Source organism: Mizuhopecten yessoensis, unplaced genomic scaffold (assembly GCF_002113885.1).
Source record: "Mizuhopecten yessoensis strain PY_sf001 unplaced genomic scaffold, ASM211388v2 scaffold716293, whole genome shotgun sequence".
Classification (NCBI taxonomy): Eukaryota; Metazoa; Mollusca; class Bivalvia; order Pectinida; family Pectinidae; genus Mizuhopecten; species Mizuhopecten yessoensis.
Window position 1 is genome coordinate 96,658 of NW_018480044.1, and position 14,226 is coordinate 110,883.

A 14,226-nucleotide genomic window follows, 5' to 3' on the forward strand; every position below is an offset into this window, starting at 1 on the left:
ATATGGAAATGAAATTACAATTTACATGATCTGTATCCTGTAGTGTTTCTTATTATTTTAGATCATGACTGTTGCTTTGATGTAACGTTTCACTAAATGTTCTCTTGACCATGACACATAGTATTTATATGGCAATATCATGAGGATCTTGACCATCCCAAGTTATGACCCAATAACCAAGTCGAACATGGCCCCAACAACAGCGATTGTAGCACGAGTCTAGACGTCCCTTTATGCCCAGCAATCATTGGGTTGGAAATCACACCAAATACCACCCAGTTCCTACTCCATAGAGTTAGACCAAGGGACAATCCTGGTATTGTGGTTGTGTTCATCTCATCATGTCAAGTAATTATAACTGTATGGTTATGGAGAGGGGATCTCAACAATTTTGATGTGTATGACCCATGGACTAATAAATAAGTTCTCAATGACCGAGCCTAACTCTTGGCCAATTCATGATAGCATATTCATGTTTTCATGAATAGAAATCATGTATTATTTTGGTGTTATTCATCGCTTTCTGCCTGTCAAATGTAAATATTTATATAATAGTGTTGTGGGTATCTCAGTAGATGTAATTTACAGGTAATAAACGGTCCAGGCAAGTCCAGGCAGTCCATGTTTTGTCCAGGTAAAGTCCAGGCTAATGTTAAAGTAAGGGAAGGTAAAAGGTCCAGGCTAATGTTAAAGTAAGGGAAGGTAAAAGGTCCAGGCTAATGTTTAAGTAAGGGAAAGTAACAGGTTCAGGCTAATGTTAAAGTAAGGGAAGGTAAAAGGTCCAGGCTAATGATAAAGTAAGGGAAGGTAAAATGGACTGGCTAATATATAAGTAAGGGAAAGTAACAGGTTCAGGTTAATGTTAAAGTAAGGGAAGGTGAAAGGTCCAGGCTAATGTTAAAGTAAGGGAAGGTAAAAGGTCCAGGCTAATATTAAAGTAAGGGCAGTCCAGGTTAAGTTGATAGAAATAGACAATAGACCAATTAGTTGACAGGTTAGAAGTCTAGTTGGCAGATTAGAAGTAAATCTAAATCTAAATCAGGTTAGAAGTCTAGTTGGCAGATTAGAAGTAAATCTAAATCTAAATCAGTTTTATGCGTCACTATTTCCAGGGTAAACGCAAGTCCATTATAACTCAAAGTAAGTGGAGACAGTTTTCATTCTTAAGCCGTAGTGGTGAATCAAGATGATATTGATAGCTCGGAGGAGTAGGAATATTTTGTTCCGCTAAGATAAAAGTATTTGATAAGATGTACATGGAACGATCACACATTATAGTAACCTGACCACACTCCCAGCAACATTTGTTATTTATAAAATGAAAAAAAAAGATAAGTGATACATGAAAGCATTCCGTACCCATACTTATATCTCTGATACTGTAACATACATAGCCACATTTCCTCACTGTCTACATGAGGATGGATGGTAGAGGTACCAAACCACCTGGAACAGAAAGGTTCGACGAGTAATCTATCGTGAGGCTGCAGCCCTATATACAGAATTGAAACTCGGTGTGGCAACATACAGAGAAGAGATGAATGCTCCCTACAATGGAAAACGGGTCTACCGGATCCGGAGAATTATAAAAAAATCTGCTGTCTCTTATGCATACGTTGTAAAATCAAAAATAACAGATTAGGCTGTGAAAATTTTCGAGCTTGTCAACATGAACATGAATGTCTGATGTACAAATCATTTTGAAGTGGAAAAAACTTAGCGTGAGTTTTTCATTCAATCGTGTATACCTTCGGACACATTACAACGTATGATGCATGTGTAACAAAGTTATAGCGAAAAGATAAAGAAATACGTGAAGAAAATCGGTAAAGTTCAGACACACCTATTCATTTGACTTACAGATTGTAGACATATAACATATTATGAGTGGTGATCAGTATGTGGAAATTGACGTTGATGCTGATCAGCTGCTTCCCATTATCGTTGAAGAATACGAGAGACGTCGTAGGTACATTTGCCCCATCTGTGTGTGTTATTGTGAAAACTATTCTGACAGAGGTAAAGAAACGATTAGTGAAACACATATTGATAGTACTGTAGACAAACAATGAAATAACACTATAACACTACAGTGGCGGATTCAGAAGTTTTTTTTGGGCTTCAAGAAACCTCCCACCCTGAAAATTGTCTTTCAAAATCATGTATTTTCACTATTTTCCTCAATTTTTCCCCACATGGANGGTCTCCGGATCCGCCACTGCACTATTGAAAAGAATACTAGTAACGTATCTATTTATTCTATTTATAGATGGACACTGGTACCACTCGCCCAGTTCACCTACACAGGACGAGCTGTACCGATCAAATGCTGACGTTCGCTCAGTGGGGCAGCTAGCTTGTGACGGATTTTTTTCACGAAGGTGTCGGTGATTACATTATTTGCCATAAGTGTGGGAAAACACTGAAATATTGGGAACATAAAAACTGTTCTGTAGAGTGTAGTGATCGTCATTCCATCCTATCCTCCAGGTGTGGATAGAAAGCATATTAACATGGAACGTGAAATGAATGCTACACTTTTGAATTCGTCAGTCATCAGTATGGGCATTTTATTTAAACTGACGTATGCAAACCATGTTCGAGAAATCATTAGTGAAAGACAATTTGGTATAAAAGATGCCTTTATTCATCTGAACGATATCAAAGTGATCCGAGACTTCATTCGAGAAACTGTTCGATTTAAAATAGAAAGAGGTGTATGAAACGCTTTCATATCACAATTGTATAGTGCTATATATTCAGAGCTTGGACGATTATAGCTTACAAAAACCAGCCAAGCGTTCTTTCAAACGAGTACGAGTGGAAGTCTCGGGTCTTAACGAGGAATTTCAGGTCGATCTTGCCGATGTATGGAACCTCTCTAAACAGAATGGTGGTATCCGGTTCCTTCTCGTGGTCATAGACGTATTCAGTCGCTTCTTATGGGTGGAACCTACAAAGACCAAAACAACGAAAGACGTATAAGACGCATTCATAAAGATCATCGGCAGGAGTAGAAAGCCGAAGTGATTGTATACGAACAAGGGTAAAGAGTTTACGGAGAAGTTGATGACTCAATATTGCAAAGTTAATGGTATTAAATACTTTACTAGTCACAATGACCAGAAAGCTGCCATAGACGCGCGCGACATAAGGAATAAAGACTAGGATGTATAGATAGTTCACGAAATACAGAACGTATGTGTATGCAGACAAGATTTCGTCAAGAGTTACAACGTCACACCCCACAGATCGTTAAACGGTACAGCTCCCAAAGACGTAAACAAAACAAACGAAGCCGATCTCTTTGCATACATGCACCTCATAAATAAACGTACAAGACGTCCAAAAAAGTAAACCGTTATGTCAAAGAAACGAAAAATAACATTTTAATTTAATATAGGAAGTCTCGTGAGAATTTCACACTTAAAACAACCGTTCACAAGAGCCTATCAACAGCAATGGTAATTAGAAATCTTCAAGGTTAATAATCGTTTCCTACGTCAAGGCATACCACAGTATCGACTGATTGACTTTTTAAACGAACCAATCACAGGGAACTTTTATCAATCCGAACTACAAAGGGTGGACAAGGACGAAAACGCGTTATGGTTCATTGATGAAAAATTGAAAAAGCGTAAGAGAGCTGGTCAAATCGAATGGTTCCTAAAATTCGACGGGTGGCCATCTAAATATAACCAGTGGATAGCGGAGAAGGATATCAGAGACGTAAGCAAAGCCTAAGATGTCACATTACTTAGTAATTCACAGTGATGGAAGTGAGAAATATTTTCCAAAAACAAACCTTACCATTTCGGTGTACATTTCCAAACACCGCTAAATCTATACGGAACATTGAAAGTGGCGTTGATGGACATAACGTTAACTCTATATCACTCCTATTTCAACTGGGACAATGAGCCACAATTGTAATTTAACAGGTGAATTCTTATCGGAGTTGATTTTATCTATTGTTTTTATTTTAATTTTAAATTGGATCATATATGTTTTGTGTGTGCAAGATGTGAAAAACTGTGCAGAAACATGTACTTGTTTAGCGTAAAAATGTACAATAACTTTGGTATAGAGTTTTTTAAGTTTGGTCCCGAATTTATCAAAATCTCTTAAGAAAACTCTAAATCTCCTTGATCAGTTTTCGAAGTATTCTGGCTTGACACCGAATTTTGAAAAAAAACAACTAAGGCAGTCTGGATAGGTTCCACAAATAGACGATGTAATGAGTGGAACCTTGAATTGACCAATGAACCTATTTAGCTTAAAACTTGAAGCTATTCCAAAATTAAATTTTAAAACCAAACTTAGTGATATCAGTAATACACTAAAACATTTTGTATAAAAGAAGACTGTCTGTCCTCGGTAAGATTACGGTAGTCAAATCTCTATTAATTCCAAAATTGACTCATTTATTTATGAGCTTAGCTAAACCAGAAGACAAACTTACTAAAGAAATAGAAAATACGTTTTTCAATTTTATCTGATAGATAAATATAGCTAGAAATCAGATTATACAAGATTATAAGGATTGTGGATGTAGGATGACGCACCTTGAATACTTTAATAAAGCATTAAAATTAACCTGGATACGGAGAATTCTCAATTCTGACGCTACCTGGAAAACATTACAACACAAATGTCAAAAAGTTGTCAACTTTGGGTGACAACTATTACAAAAGACTATCACAAAGATATAAAAGCCCATTTTGGATGGAAGTTTTTAGTACATTTGCTGAATATATCATAAAACTTAATATTAAACCCCTGACCTGCTAAAGCTACCATTATGGTTCAATATTCAGATAAAAGTAGATAACTCCACAGTTTTCTATCAAAGATGGTGATCTCGCACCACAGTACTGCTGTCCGTGAAATGTTGCCGCATATGTGACATCGACTACTTGACATCGACTACTTGTCATGAAAAAATGCTCGTCCTGAAGAGTCATGACGAGCGGTTCTGGGTGATCTAAATTAACTTTGGTTTGTTTTTCTTCCTCTAAGATGTATTCCAAAAACTTTTTAAACGTTGTCCCCCTGTAAATAACAGGCGGTTTCGTATATCTTTCTTCCATACACACGACTTGGTATCCAAACCCACAGGTTTCGAATTTTGTACTCTTAGTCGTGCTTGAATAGTCTGGATTTGGATCACAAGAATCTATACAAATGTTTCGAAATCGGCATAGATGATGAAAGGTACTTTCATTTGTTGTTGAAATACCTGAAATGATAAGAGAGCATCGTCTTCACTGGGAAATTCTACTCTCTGTGTCTTGTGATTAGAACATAGTTCCACATGTTTGTTTAACAATATGCTACTCGTAAAACCCTGCAAACAATGCTGGCAAAAATGTGTTTCATGTATTGTTTTTTTCGTTCTACTCAAAAATGTGTTTCATGTTTCGTTTTTTTCGTTCTACTCAAAAATGTGTTAAAATTTGAAAGGAGACAATAATGTGTTTTTACACCTTCTTGCAAAAAGAGCAGATTGACGTGATGACGGGACTGTTTCGTCTTTGTCACGTAAATGGGATAGACGGTTTTATCCTCGACCCCAAACACGTTTACTGCTATATCGTTCTGTCTTTCGAGTTTGTCGATTTGAGAGATGGAGGCGGGATACTTGATACCTGTCATATTTAATTCGCATTTGTACTTCTTGCAATGAGAAACGCGTTCGGGTAGAGACTCGACCGGATGGAGAGACGCCAAAACCGACCATAGAAAGCACTTTTCGTCACGATTAAGGACATTGATCAAATGGTGTGTATGAAAAGTGGATGGAGTCGGTATGTAAGAGGAACCATTCAGAGGTGAGTAATTTGAAACGTGTATTTCTAGTTTGATGATTTTCTTGAGTACCCATGCAGACCCTTGTAGAACGAATTTCTCCAATGAAGCAAACATTTTCTGATAAGCTTCATTAATATCGTGTTCTAGACCCGGTTCATTTGGCATCAATTTGTATGTTTTACTCAAGAAATGTGGTGTGGTCTGCACTACATTACCTTCTCGATCTTCCTTTTCCAATGATATACGAATGTTTAAGTACCATTTAATCCCATTCAAACTCTCACATAGATTTTGTACATGTTCCATCACTTCCGTTATTGAATAAGTAACAAATGTGAGCATGTCAGTACTGTCCTTGAAATTCGGATTCTTTTTTCTGACATTAGCATTTCCTCCTAAACTCACATCGTCTTAATCATTATGACGTTGTCCTTCTTGTGCAGGTCGTGGAGTCCTAGACGGCTCTGGTAGTGGCGACTGTACACCGGAATGTCCCGGTAGCAGTGAATGTACACCGGAAGGACCCGGCAGCGGCGACTGTTTACCGGAAGGTCTCAGTAGCGGCAACTGAACACTGGAAGGGCCCGACAGCGGCGACTGCAATCGCAACTTCTCGGCCAATTCCGGCTAGGCGCGGAATCCCGAGAAGTTGCGATTTTGGCGACTGTATACCGGAAGGTCCCGGCAGCGGCGACTTAACATCTGAAGGTCCCGGCAGCGGCGACTGATCTCGCATTGGTGGTGGGGTTATTGAGGGTTCAGGTAGAGATGCTTGAATGGCTCTTTCTCCTCCAGTCTGTGTTAATCAATGACTTTTGTTCACGTGTGCTTTCAAATTATATTTCCTTGTGAAGGACTTGTTGCAGAAGTGACATTTGTGATTACTCTTTTTGTGTACGTTTTACACGTGCTTCCTTAAGTTATTTCCGTCGTTATACACGTTCCCACATACTTTACACCTTATAGACTGTCTGGATCTAACATGGACTGCCTGGACCTTTGCCTGGACCTGTTACTTTCCCTTACTTTAACATTAGCCTGGACCTTTTACCTTCCCTTACTTTAACATTAGCCTGGACCTTACTTTCCCTTACTTTAACATTAGCCTGCACCTGTTACTTTCCCTTGCTTTAACATTAGCCTGGACCTTTTATTTTCCCTTACTTTAACATAAGCCTAGACCTTTTACCTTCCCTTACTTTAACATTAGCCTGGACTGCCTGAACCTTTTACCTTCCCTTACTTTCACATTAGCCTGGATCTGTTACTTTCCCTTACTTTCACATTAGCCTGGACCGGATACTTTTCCTGACTTTAACATTAGCCTGGACCTTTTACCTTCCCTTTCTTTAACATCAGCCTGGACCTGTTACTTTCCCTTACTTTACCATTAGCCTGGACCTGTTACTTTCCCTTACTTTACCATTAGCCTGGACCTGTTACTTTCCCTTACTTTACCATTAGCCTGGACCTGTTACTTTCCCTTACTTTAACATTAGCCTGCACCTGTTACTTTCCCTTGCTTTAACATTAGCCTGGACCTTTTATTTTCCCTTACTTTAACATAAGCCTAGACCTTTTACCTTCCCTTTCTTTAACATCAGCCTGGACCTGTTACTTTCCCTTACTTTAACATTAGCCTGGACCTTTTACCTTCCCTTACTTTAACATTAGCCTGGACTGCCTGAACCTTTTACCTTCCCTTACTTTCACATTAGCCTGGACCTGTTACTTTTCCTTACTTTAACATTAGTCAGGACCTGTTACTTTCCTTTACTTTAACATTAGCCTGGACCTTTTACCTTCCCTTACTTTAACATTAGCCTTGACTGCCTGGACCTTTTACCTTCCGTTACTTTAACATTAGCCTGGACCTGATACTTTTCCTTACTTTAACTTTAGTCTGGACCTGTTACTTTCCCTTACTTTAACATTAGCCTGGACCTGTTACTTTCCCTTACTTTAACATTAACCTGGACCTGTTACTTCCCTTACTTTAACATTAGCCTGCACCTGTTACTTTCCCTTACTTTAACATTAGCCTGGACCTTTTACCTTCCCTTACTTTAACATTAGCCTTGACCTTTTACTTTCCCTTACGTTAACATTAGCCTGGACTGCCTGGACCTGTTACTTTCCCTTACTTTAACATTAACCTGGACCTGTTACTTCCCTTACTTTAACATTAGCCTGCACCTGTTACTTTCCCTTACTCTAACATTAGCCTGCACCTTTTACCTTCCCTTACTTTATCATTAGCCTGGACTGCCTGGACCTTTTACCTTCCCTTACTTTAACATTAGCCTGGACCTGATACTTTTCCTTACTTTAACTTTAGCCTGGACTGCCTGGACCTTTTCCCTTCCCTTACTTTAACATTAGCCTTGACCTTTTACTTTCCCTTACTTTAACATTAGCCTGGACTGCCAGGACCTGTTACTTTCCCTTACTTTAACATTAACCTGGACCTGTTACTTTCCCTTACTTTAACATTAGCCTGCACCTGTTACTTTCCCTTACTCTAACATTAGCCTGCACCTTTTACCTTCCCTTACTTTAACATTAGCCTGGACTGCCTGGACCTTTTACCTTCCCTTACTTTAACATTAGCCTGGATCTGTTACTTTTCCTTACTTTAACATTAGTCTGGACCTGTTACTTTCCCTTACTTTAACATTAGCCTGGACCTTTTACCAGGAGAATTTGTTTAAGCTATATTTGGACCCAAGCTAAAATTATTCTTATTACTCTAGCTAAGGTCCAAAAATAGCTGTAACAAATGCTGATGTCCCTGTCGTTTCCATGTGATGACCCACGGTGCAAGCAAATGGTGGTTAGGCAGAACCCCTGGGGCATGAGTGCATTCATATGTTTATGGCCACAAAGAGTACATTGTTATAGAAAGGGAATCTCGACTGTTTCCAAGTATATAAGTATCCGTTGTACTGGCCTATGGGGCCCCAGGGATCACACCAACCGCCTGAAGAGCCTGAAGATGGGCGAAACTACTTGCGAGATTTAGTCTTTGGTGTTTTGTTTTATTTATATTTCTAAGACCACATGTACGTTTAACAATTCTTACTGCTATATATATGATCATCTTGACCAGGTGTTTTTTTATACCATATATATTAAGGTGAAGCAGAGACATACAACGCCATATAGTATAATATATGTATCGGGATATACGTCTCTGGGAGAAATTTTAAGTAACACCGTAGTTTCCCCCATTGGGCCCCAAGTCTCTGGCACCAGGTGATGCTCCAACTTCATAAATATATAAAATAGTATCGTCCTGCTCCAGTGACGTTTAGGATTTAAAAGGCTTCAACCTATTCTGTTGTTCAGTATAGGACATTTAAAAAAATCAATTTGGTTACAGTCTACATTATGTCGCCATTCGGGAAGAATAGGTTTTAAAAAGCCAACTGCTCCACATTGCCTTTGGCTTATAACAAAAGTCAAAGCAGATTCAGAAACAAACTTGAAGCTCACTGCTTATATAACTCTGAAATATCAAAAAATAAGAATAATGATTACCAATTTCTGTCCACCAAATTAAACGTAGGCAGATTGACGTGTTGTGTATTACTTTGATTTCGCTACAAAAGTCGTGTTATGTCCTAGTAATTCTGTGTCGTTAAAGGTAGGATTTTCACTGACCTCTGGAAATATTTCTCTTCTGGCAAACACAGACTCCGTGAAGTCACTATATTCTAAACATTAAGAACATTTTCAATTCTCAGAATCGGATAAATCTAAAGGGCTAGATTTCATCAAACGTTAATTAAATCAGTCAAGTTTCTATGAATTAATGTTAAGAAATAATCTCTTGACCTTAAACAATGAAAGAAATGTAAAAAAAATAACCCTTGTACCTTTGTAAAGAAATATGAATGTAAAATTGGAGAAAACGATATATTTATGTTAACGTTCTAAGAGTTAAGAAATTTCGTGATTTCATATCCAGAATATTTTAATGTGACTTTGACCTCGAAACCAACAGATCTTTGGGATTCCTCACATACCAATGTGTGGTCATCGTGTACAATTTATTGCAAGATCAAGAAAGAGTAATGGGTCATTTCGAGAGTGGAAAAGGTTTCAATCATTTTGAATGAGTGGACAACCGGTGGAGATTCAGTGTCCTAAATAGAGAGATAAATACTGCATATAGAATCCAAATAATATACTACACTTTTATTTCAGTGTCAATAGTTTTTCTTGAGTAATCCTACGGAAGCGGTGGGAGGATAGCTTCTCATATTCTACGTCAGAGTCCGGCCCGTATTTCATGAAACTGTTCTGAATGCTCAATCATGGATTTTGTGCTCAAGCCTAATTTCTTTCTCCGGGTATAAAATGATAAAAACAAATCTTAATTTGTCAATGATTTGGAAACAATTGAAGATATTTCAAGCCGAATGCTGTTTTCAATGTTTACATTTGACTTTTTGATTGTTTGACATGATTAAGTGAGTTACAACAAAGCTGGTTTGAGCAAAGAATCCATGCTTCAGCATCATAACGGTTTAATGAATACGGGCTCAGAGGTGATTTTATAAAACGATCACAGTTAAGTTGACCTTTAAATCTTTAAACTAAAAAATACTGTTTGTTTTATCTTCATCGTGACCCTTGGTTGTGACATTGACCTTAAGGGGGAATGGACCACGAGTTGTACGCCACACCTTGTATGTACTGAGGACGTCATTGGAAGTGAAAACTTCTTTCAGCGTGTCAAGGTGATATATGACGAGGAGAATGTTAAGGGATCGCTATGGTTATGAATCTCTAACGATTCTTTGTTGATTGTTTTGAAATAGGCCAACCTAAATACGTTCAAGTCATTATGCAACAGCAGCTCTTCAAATTTTTAAGAAAATGAGATTTTATAGTCGACATGTACTTTAACAATTTTCCAGTACAATCAACTAAGAACTTGTGGCCTGACCATCTGGATAAATGCTGGGACATCGAATAGACCACATGACATGTGACTAGCTTTACCAATACCCAGACGCACGATCAAATACATGAACAGCCAAGAATTGCGCTTTATTTCCGTGAATGTAATCTACGATAGTGAAAAGTAAATCTACGAAAAGGGTTTTTGATTTTTGTTTCTCTTTGACCAATGTCACACGAGAAGTATTTTGTGAAAACTGACATGTTATCTGTTGTCTATTACACCTCTATTTATGTTAGTCAACACATGATCACCCTTGTAAGCGCGCCGCTCTGCCTTTATGACGCATAACAACCGACATGTGGAATCGATTCAGCAGGGTGGGCTAAGCTCCAGCCCTTGCCAATCCCCCTCTTCAGCAGGCTCGTCAGTGTTCCCGTACACTTCGACACGATAACGTCAACGTCTCGTTTATCCTAGGTCGTTCTCGGATACTGGTGACATCTAGGACTTGCAGATTCTCGCCGTTACTATGGCAGTTTCAGCGGCGTCGGCCGGAGGCTGTTCTGCGGCTCGAAGGCATGATTATGACTATAGGAACGACGACAGCATTCGACTTCCACGGTTCAAGAAAACACCGAAACAGGGTACGTATGTGAGGGCTGGGCCCGGTTATGAATCTCCATAGACAAGTAAATAGTCAAACACAAACATTCCACAGAGTACACACTGTTATATGTAAGTCAAGTACACCGTTACTGCTTATCTATAAATAGCATCCGAGGTTTCCCGCTCTATTCTCCATTATTGATTGCCAAAGTCAATAACGCAGTACAGTGGCCTATGTATACAACATTAGCTGCTGGGATGACGTGTTCCCTATCAAGAATGCGTGCGTAATACTCTCCTAACCTTGATTTGTTCATGGTTTGCAATAAAACATTTGCCTCATAAAAGACCATAATACAATAAGTAAAGTGTGTACATCTATATATTAGAACCGTGCATCTACCTAAAATAGACATTTGAAGTCATCAAGGTTACGTCAAACGTCGGGGACAAATATACCCACCAGCTGTATGGTGCCGTGTTATTCATTTTTCAAATACTGTATCTATAGGCCCAATCACGTGTGTGTGTCTTGCGTCATCATTGTATTCCCCGATGTTGCCCCTTTTGGTTAGTGATCTAATATGCACTTTTTACTCGCTATTTATTTGAAGTTAACATGTTCTCATCTAATGCTTATAGTTCATAAAAATACAACCCGCTGTAACTTTTACCAAAGTGACCACGTGTGTTCTTTGTACGGAGTTTATAACGTCCTCGCCATGCAAGTTATTTCAAGACGGGTGCCTAAGGAGACACCAGCCGCAAAGAAAGAGTAAAGAACTAAGTATATCAGAGATATAGAGCCCAAAATATTGCAATGGGATTAATATAATCTTCCCCTGCCCTGAGGGTGTGACAGAGAAATCTCCAACCCGAGGGGCGATGTTTTTTGGCTGTCTAACCCGAGGCTCTACCGAGGGTCAGACAACCAAACAAATTACCCCGAGGGCCATTTGTGCTAGGAAGGATAAAACCTGGTGTTTCGAAATAGTAATTGTGCCCAGCTTCGTTAAGGAGCATCGCCGTGTAAATCTATGCCATATCCAAGTAATATCATGTCTTCAAAGCGAGAAGCGGGGTAGAAACCACAATGACAGAATTCTACAATGACGCCAACGAAATACGTGTAGCTTTAGTATAACCAAAATGTCAAACTAAATAGGGTATTAACCCTAGTTACGCTGGCTTTTGACCTTCGTGTAGACTGCTTACAGTACCCTTATACCCATGATGAAGTCATACGTATTGGAATATTTCAATACGGTGGGCAAATCAACTTATAATATGTACAAAAGCTACGTTTAATGTATCTTACAAAATTATCCAAATAATTCCCCGAATTGCACTTTCAGAACAAATTATTATTTACCTTCACGATAACTTTAAAGATGACTTGGAGTTTTTGAGGAGTCGCACACTTACATACACTTGTATCGTTGTTGTATTCTTTGTGGTATAAACCTGGTTGTTAAATAAATGAGTAATCTATTATTATTTTACTGTAAATGGTAATGACCAGTGTTGATTTGTATTTTTTCTCTGTATGATTATAACGATACAATGATATTGCTTTGATGATGATGATGATGATGATGATGATGATGCATTGTATGAAATAAAATGAGATGTTGTATATAAAAAAAAGTGATTATGAAGATGATGAGGATGGTGCATGTCTGTGAGATGTGTTGGTAATGAAGCTATTGTTTATGATGGATGATGCTTGATGTATGATGATTATGATAATTGCTAAATTGATGAAGATGTATATTGCACATTAAAATGAAAATAAAAAATCAAATTAAAAAAAAAAAAAAAACTGTTAAAGGGAAATATTTGCAGGTTGATTACACAAGTGAAAAAATATCCCCGCGCGAAAATTTCAATTTGTATCAGTCGAGTTCCAATGCGAACATTTCCAAATGTACAGTATATATGCATTCTTATAAATATAGTGGTATACCAACGATTTGTGTCATCGACAGGTAAAAGCACAAACACCAAAACACCCAAGCCGACCTCAGTGAGCAGCTCCCCGAAGAAAGACGACGGGACGCAACCACCAAGTGCCAAGTGCAATGTCTTGTAGCGGGTGCATTCATGTTCGACATGGCGGGCACTTATGACGTCACATTTCCACGGATTATAACACTGGTGTGACACTGAAGAAAAGGCCAGGGGTCATCCGTGAAAGGTCATCAGGAAAACAACCTTCCAGGACAATTCGTATCTTATTCATTGATAACCGACTACATGCATTGTGTAGTTTAACTTAATTTCTCTCACTGGTTCTTGCTCATCGATATTTGAGAATAACGTAGTTCAGCTAATTTCTTTCATTGATATATATGACAATCCAGCATCAGTATATATCTGCTTCTGGAAAAGTCTTCCATCCATACCACTTTGTTGACAATATAGTACGGAAGACTATTTAGTATTAACAGTATTGCATATTGCATAGTTTACAAACCGGAAGTAGATGCCTGTAATTCATTGATACCTAACAATACCTTAAGAAGACTGGCTTACTTTGGCTCCGATATATATATCGGATTTAGACATTTTGACAGATTGATATTAATCGGAATATCACTTGTGCTGATTAAACCAATCGAAACACTGATTACAAACTACCACGAGAACAATTGCAAGTGGCCCATATGGTCAAAGCCTGGCCAGCCTTACGATGCGCAGGCCTCGAAAGAATCTGTCTGATATATCGGCCCATTTTTCTGCCCACAATTATCATATCTGTTGCCTATCATAGGGGAACTATCTGTCAAAATGTCAAAAATCTGGTGCTTGGTCCAGAGAAATTAGAATTAACATTACCGTAGTCAGACTTAATTGATATCTGCAGCTGAGGAAATATAATAATATTATTTCGTTAC

At 38.3% G+C, this 14,226-nt stretch overlaps 1 long non-coding RNA gene across 1 annotated transcript; it reads left to right on the top strand.

Moving 5' to 3' along the window:
• Nucleotides 1–10,887: 10,887 nt before the first annotated feature.
• Nucleotides 10,888–14,226, top strand: LOC110442713. The gene is made up of 2 exons (XR_002462045.1): nucleotides 10,888–11,367; nucleotides 13,318–14,226. It is a non-coding gene; the product is annotated as an uncharacterized LOC110442713 (long non-coding RNA).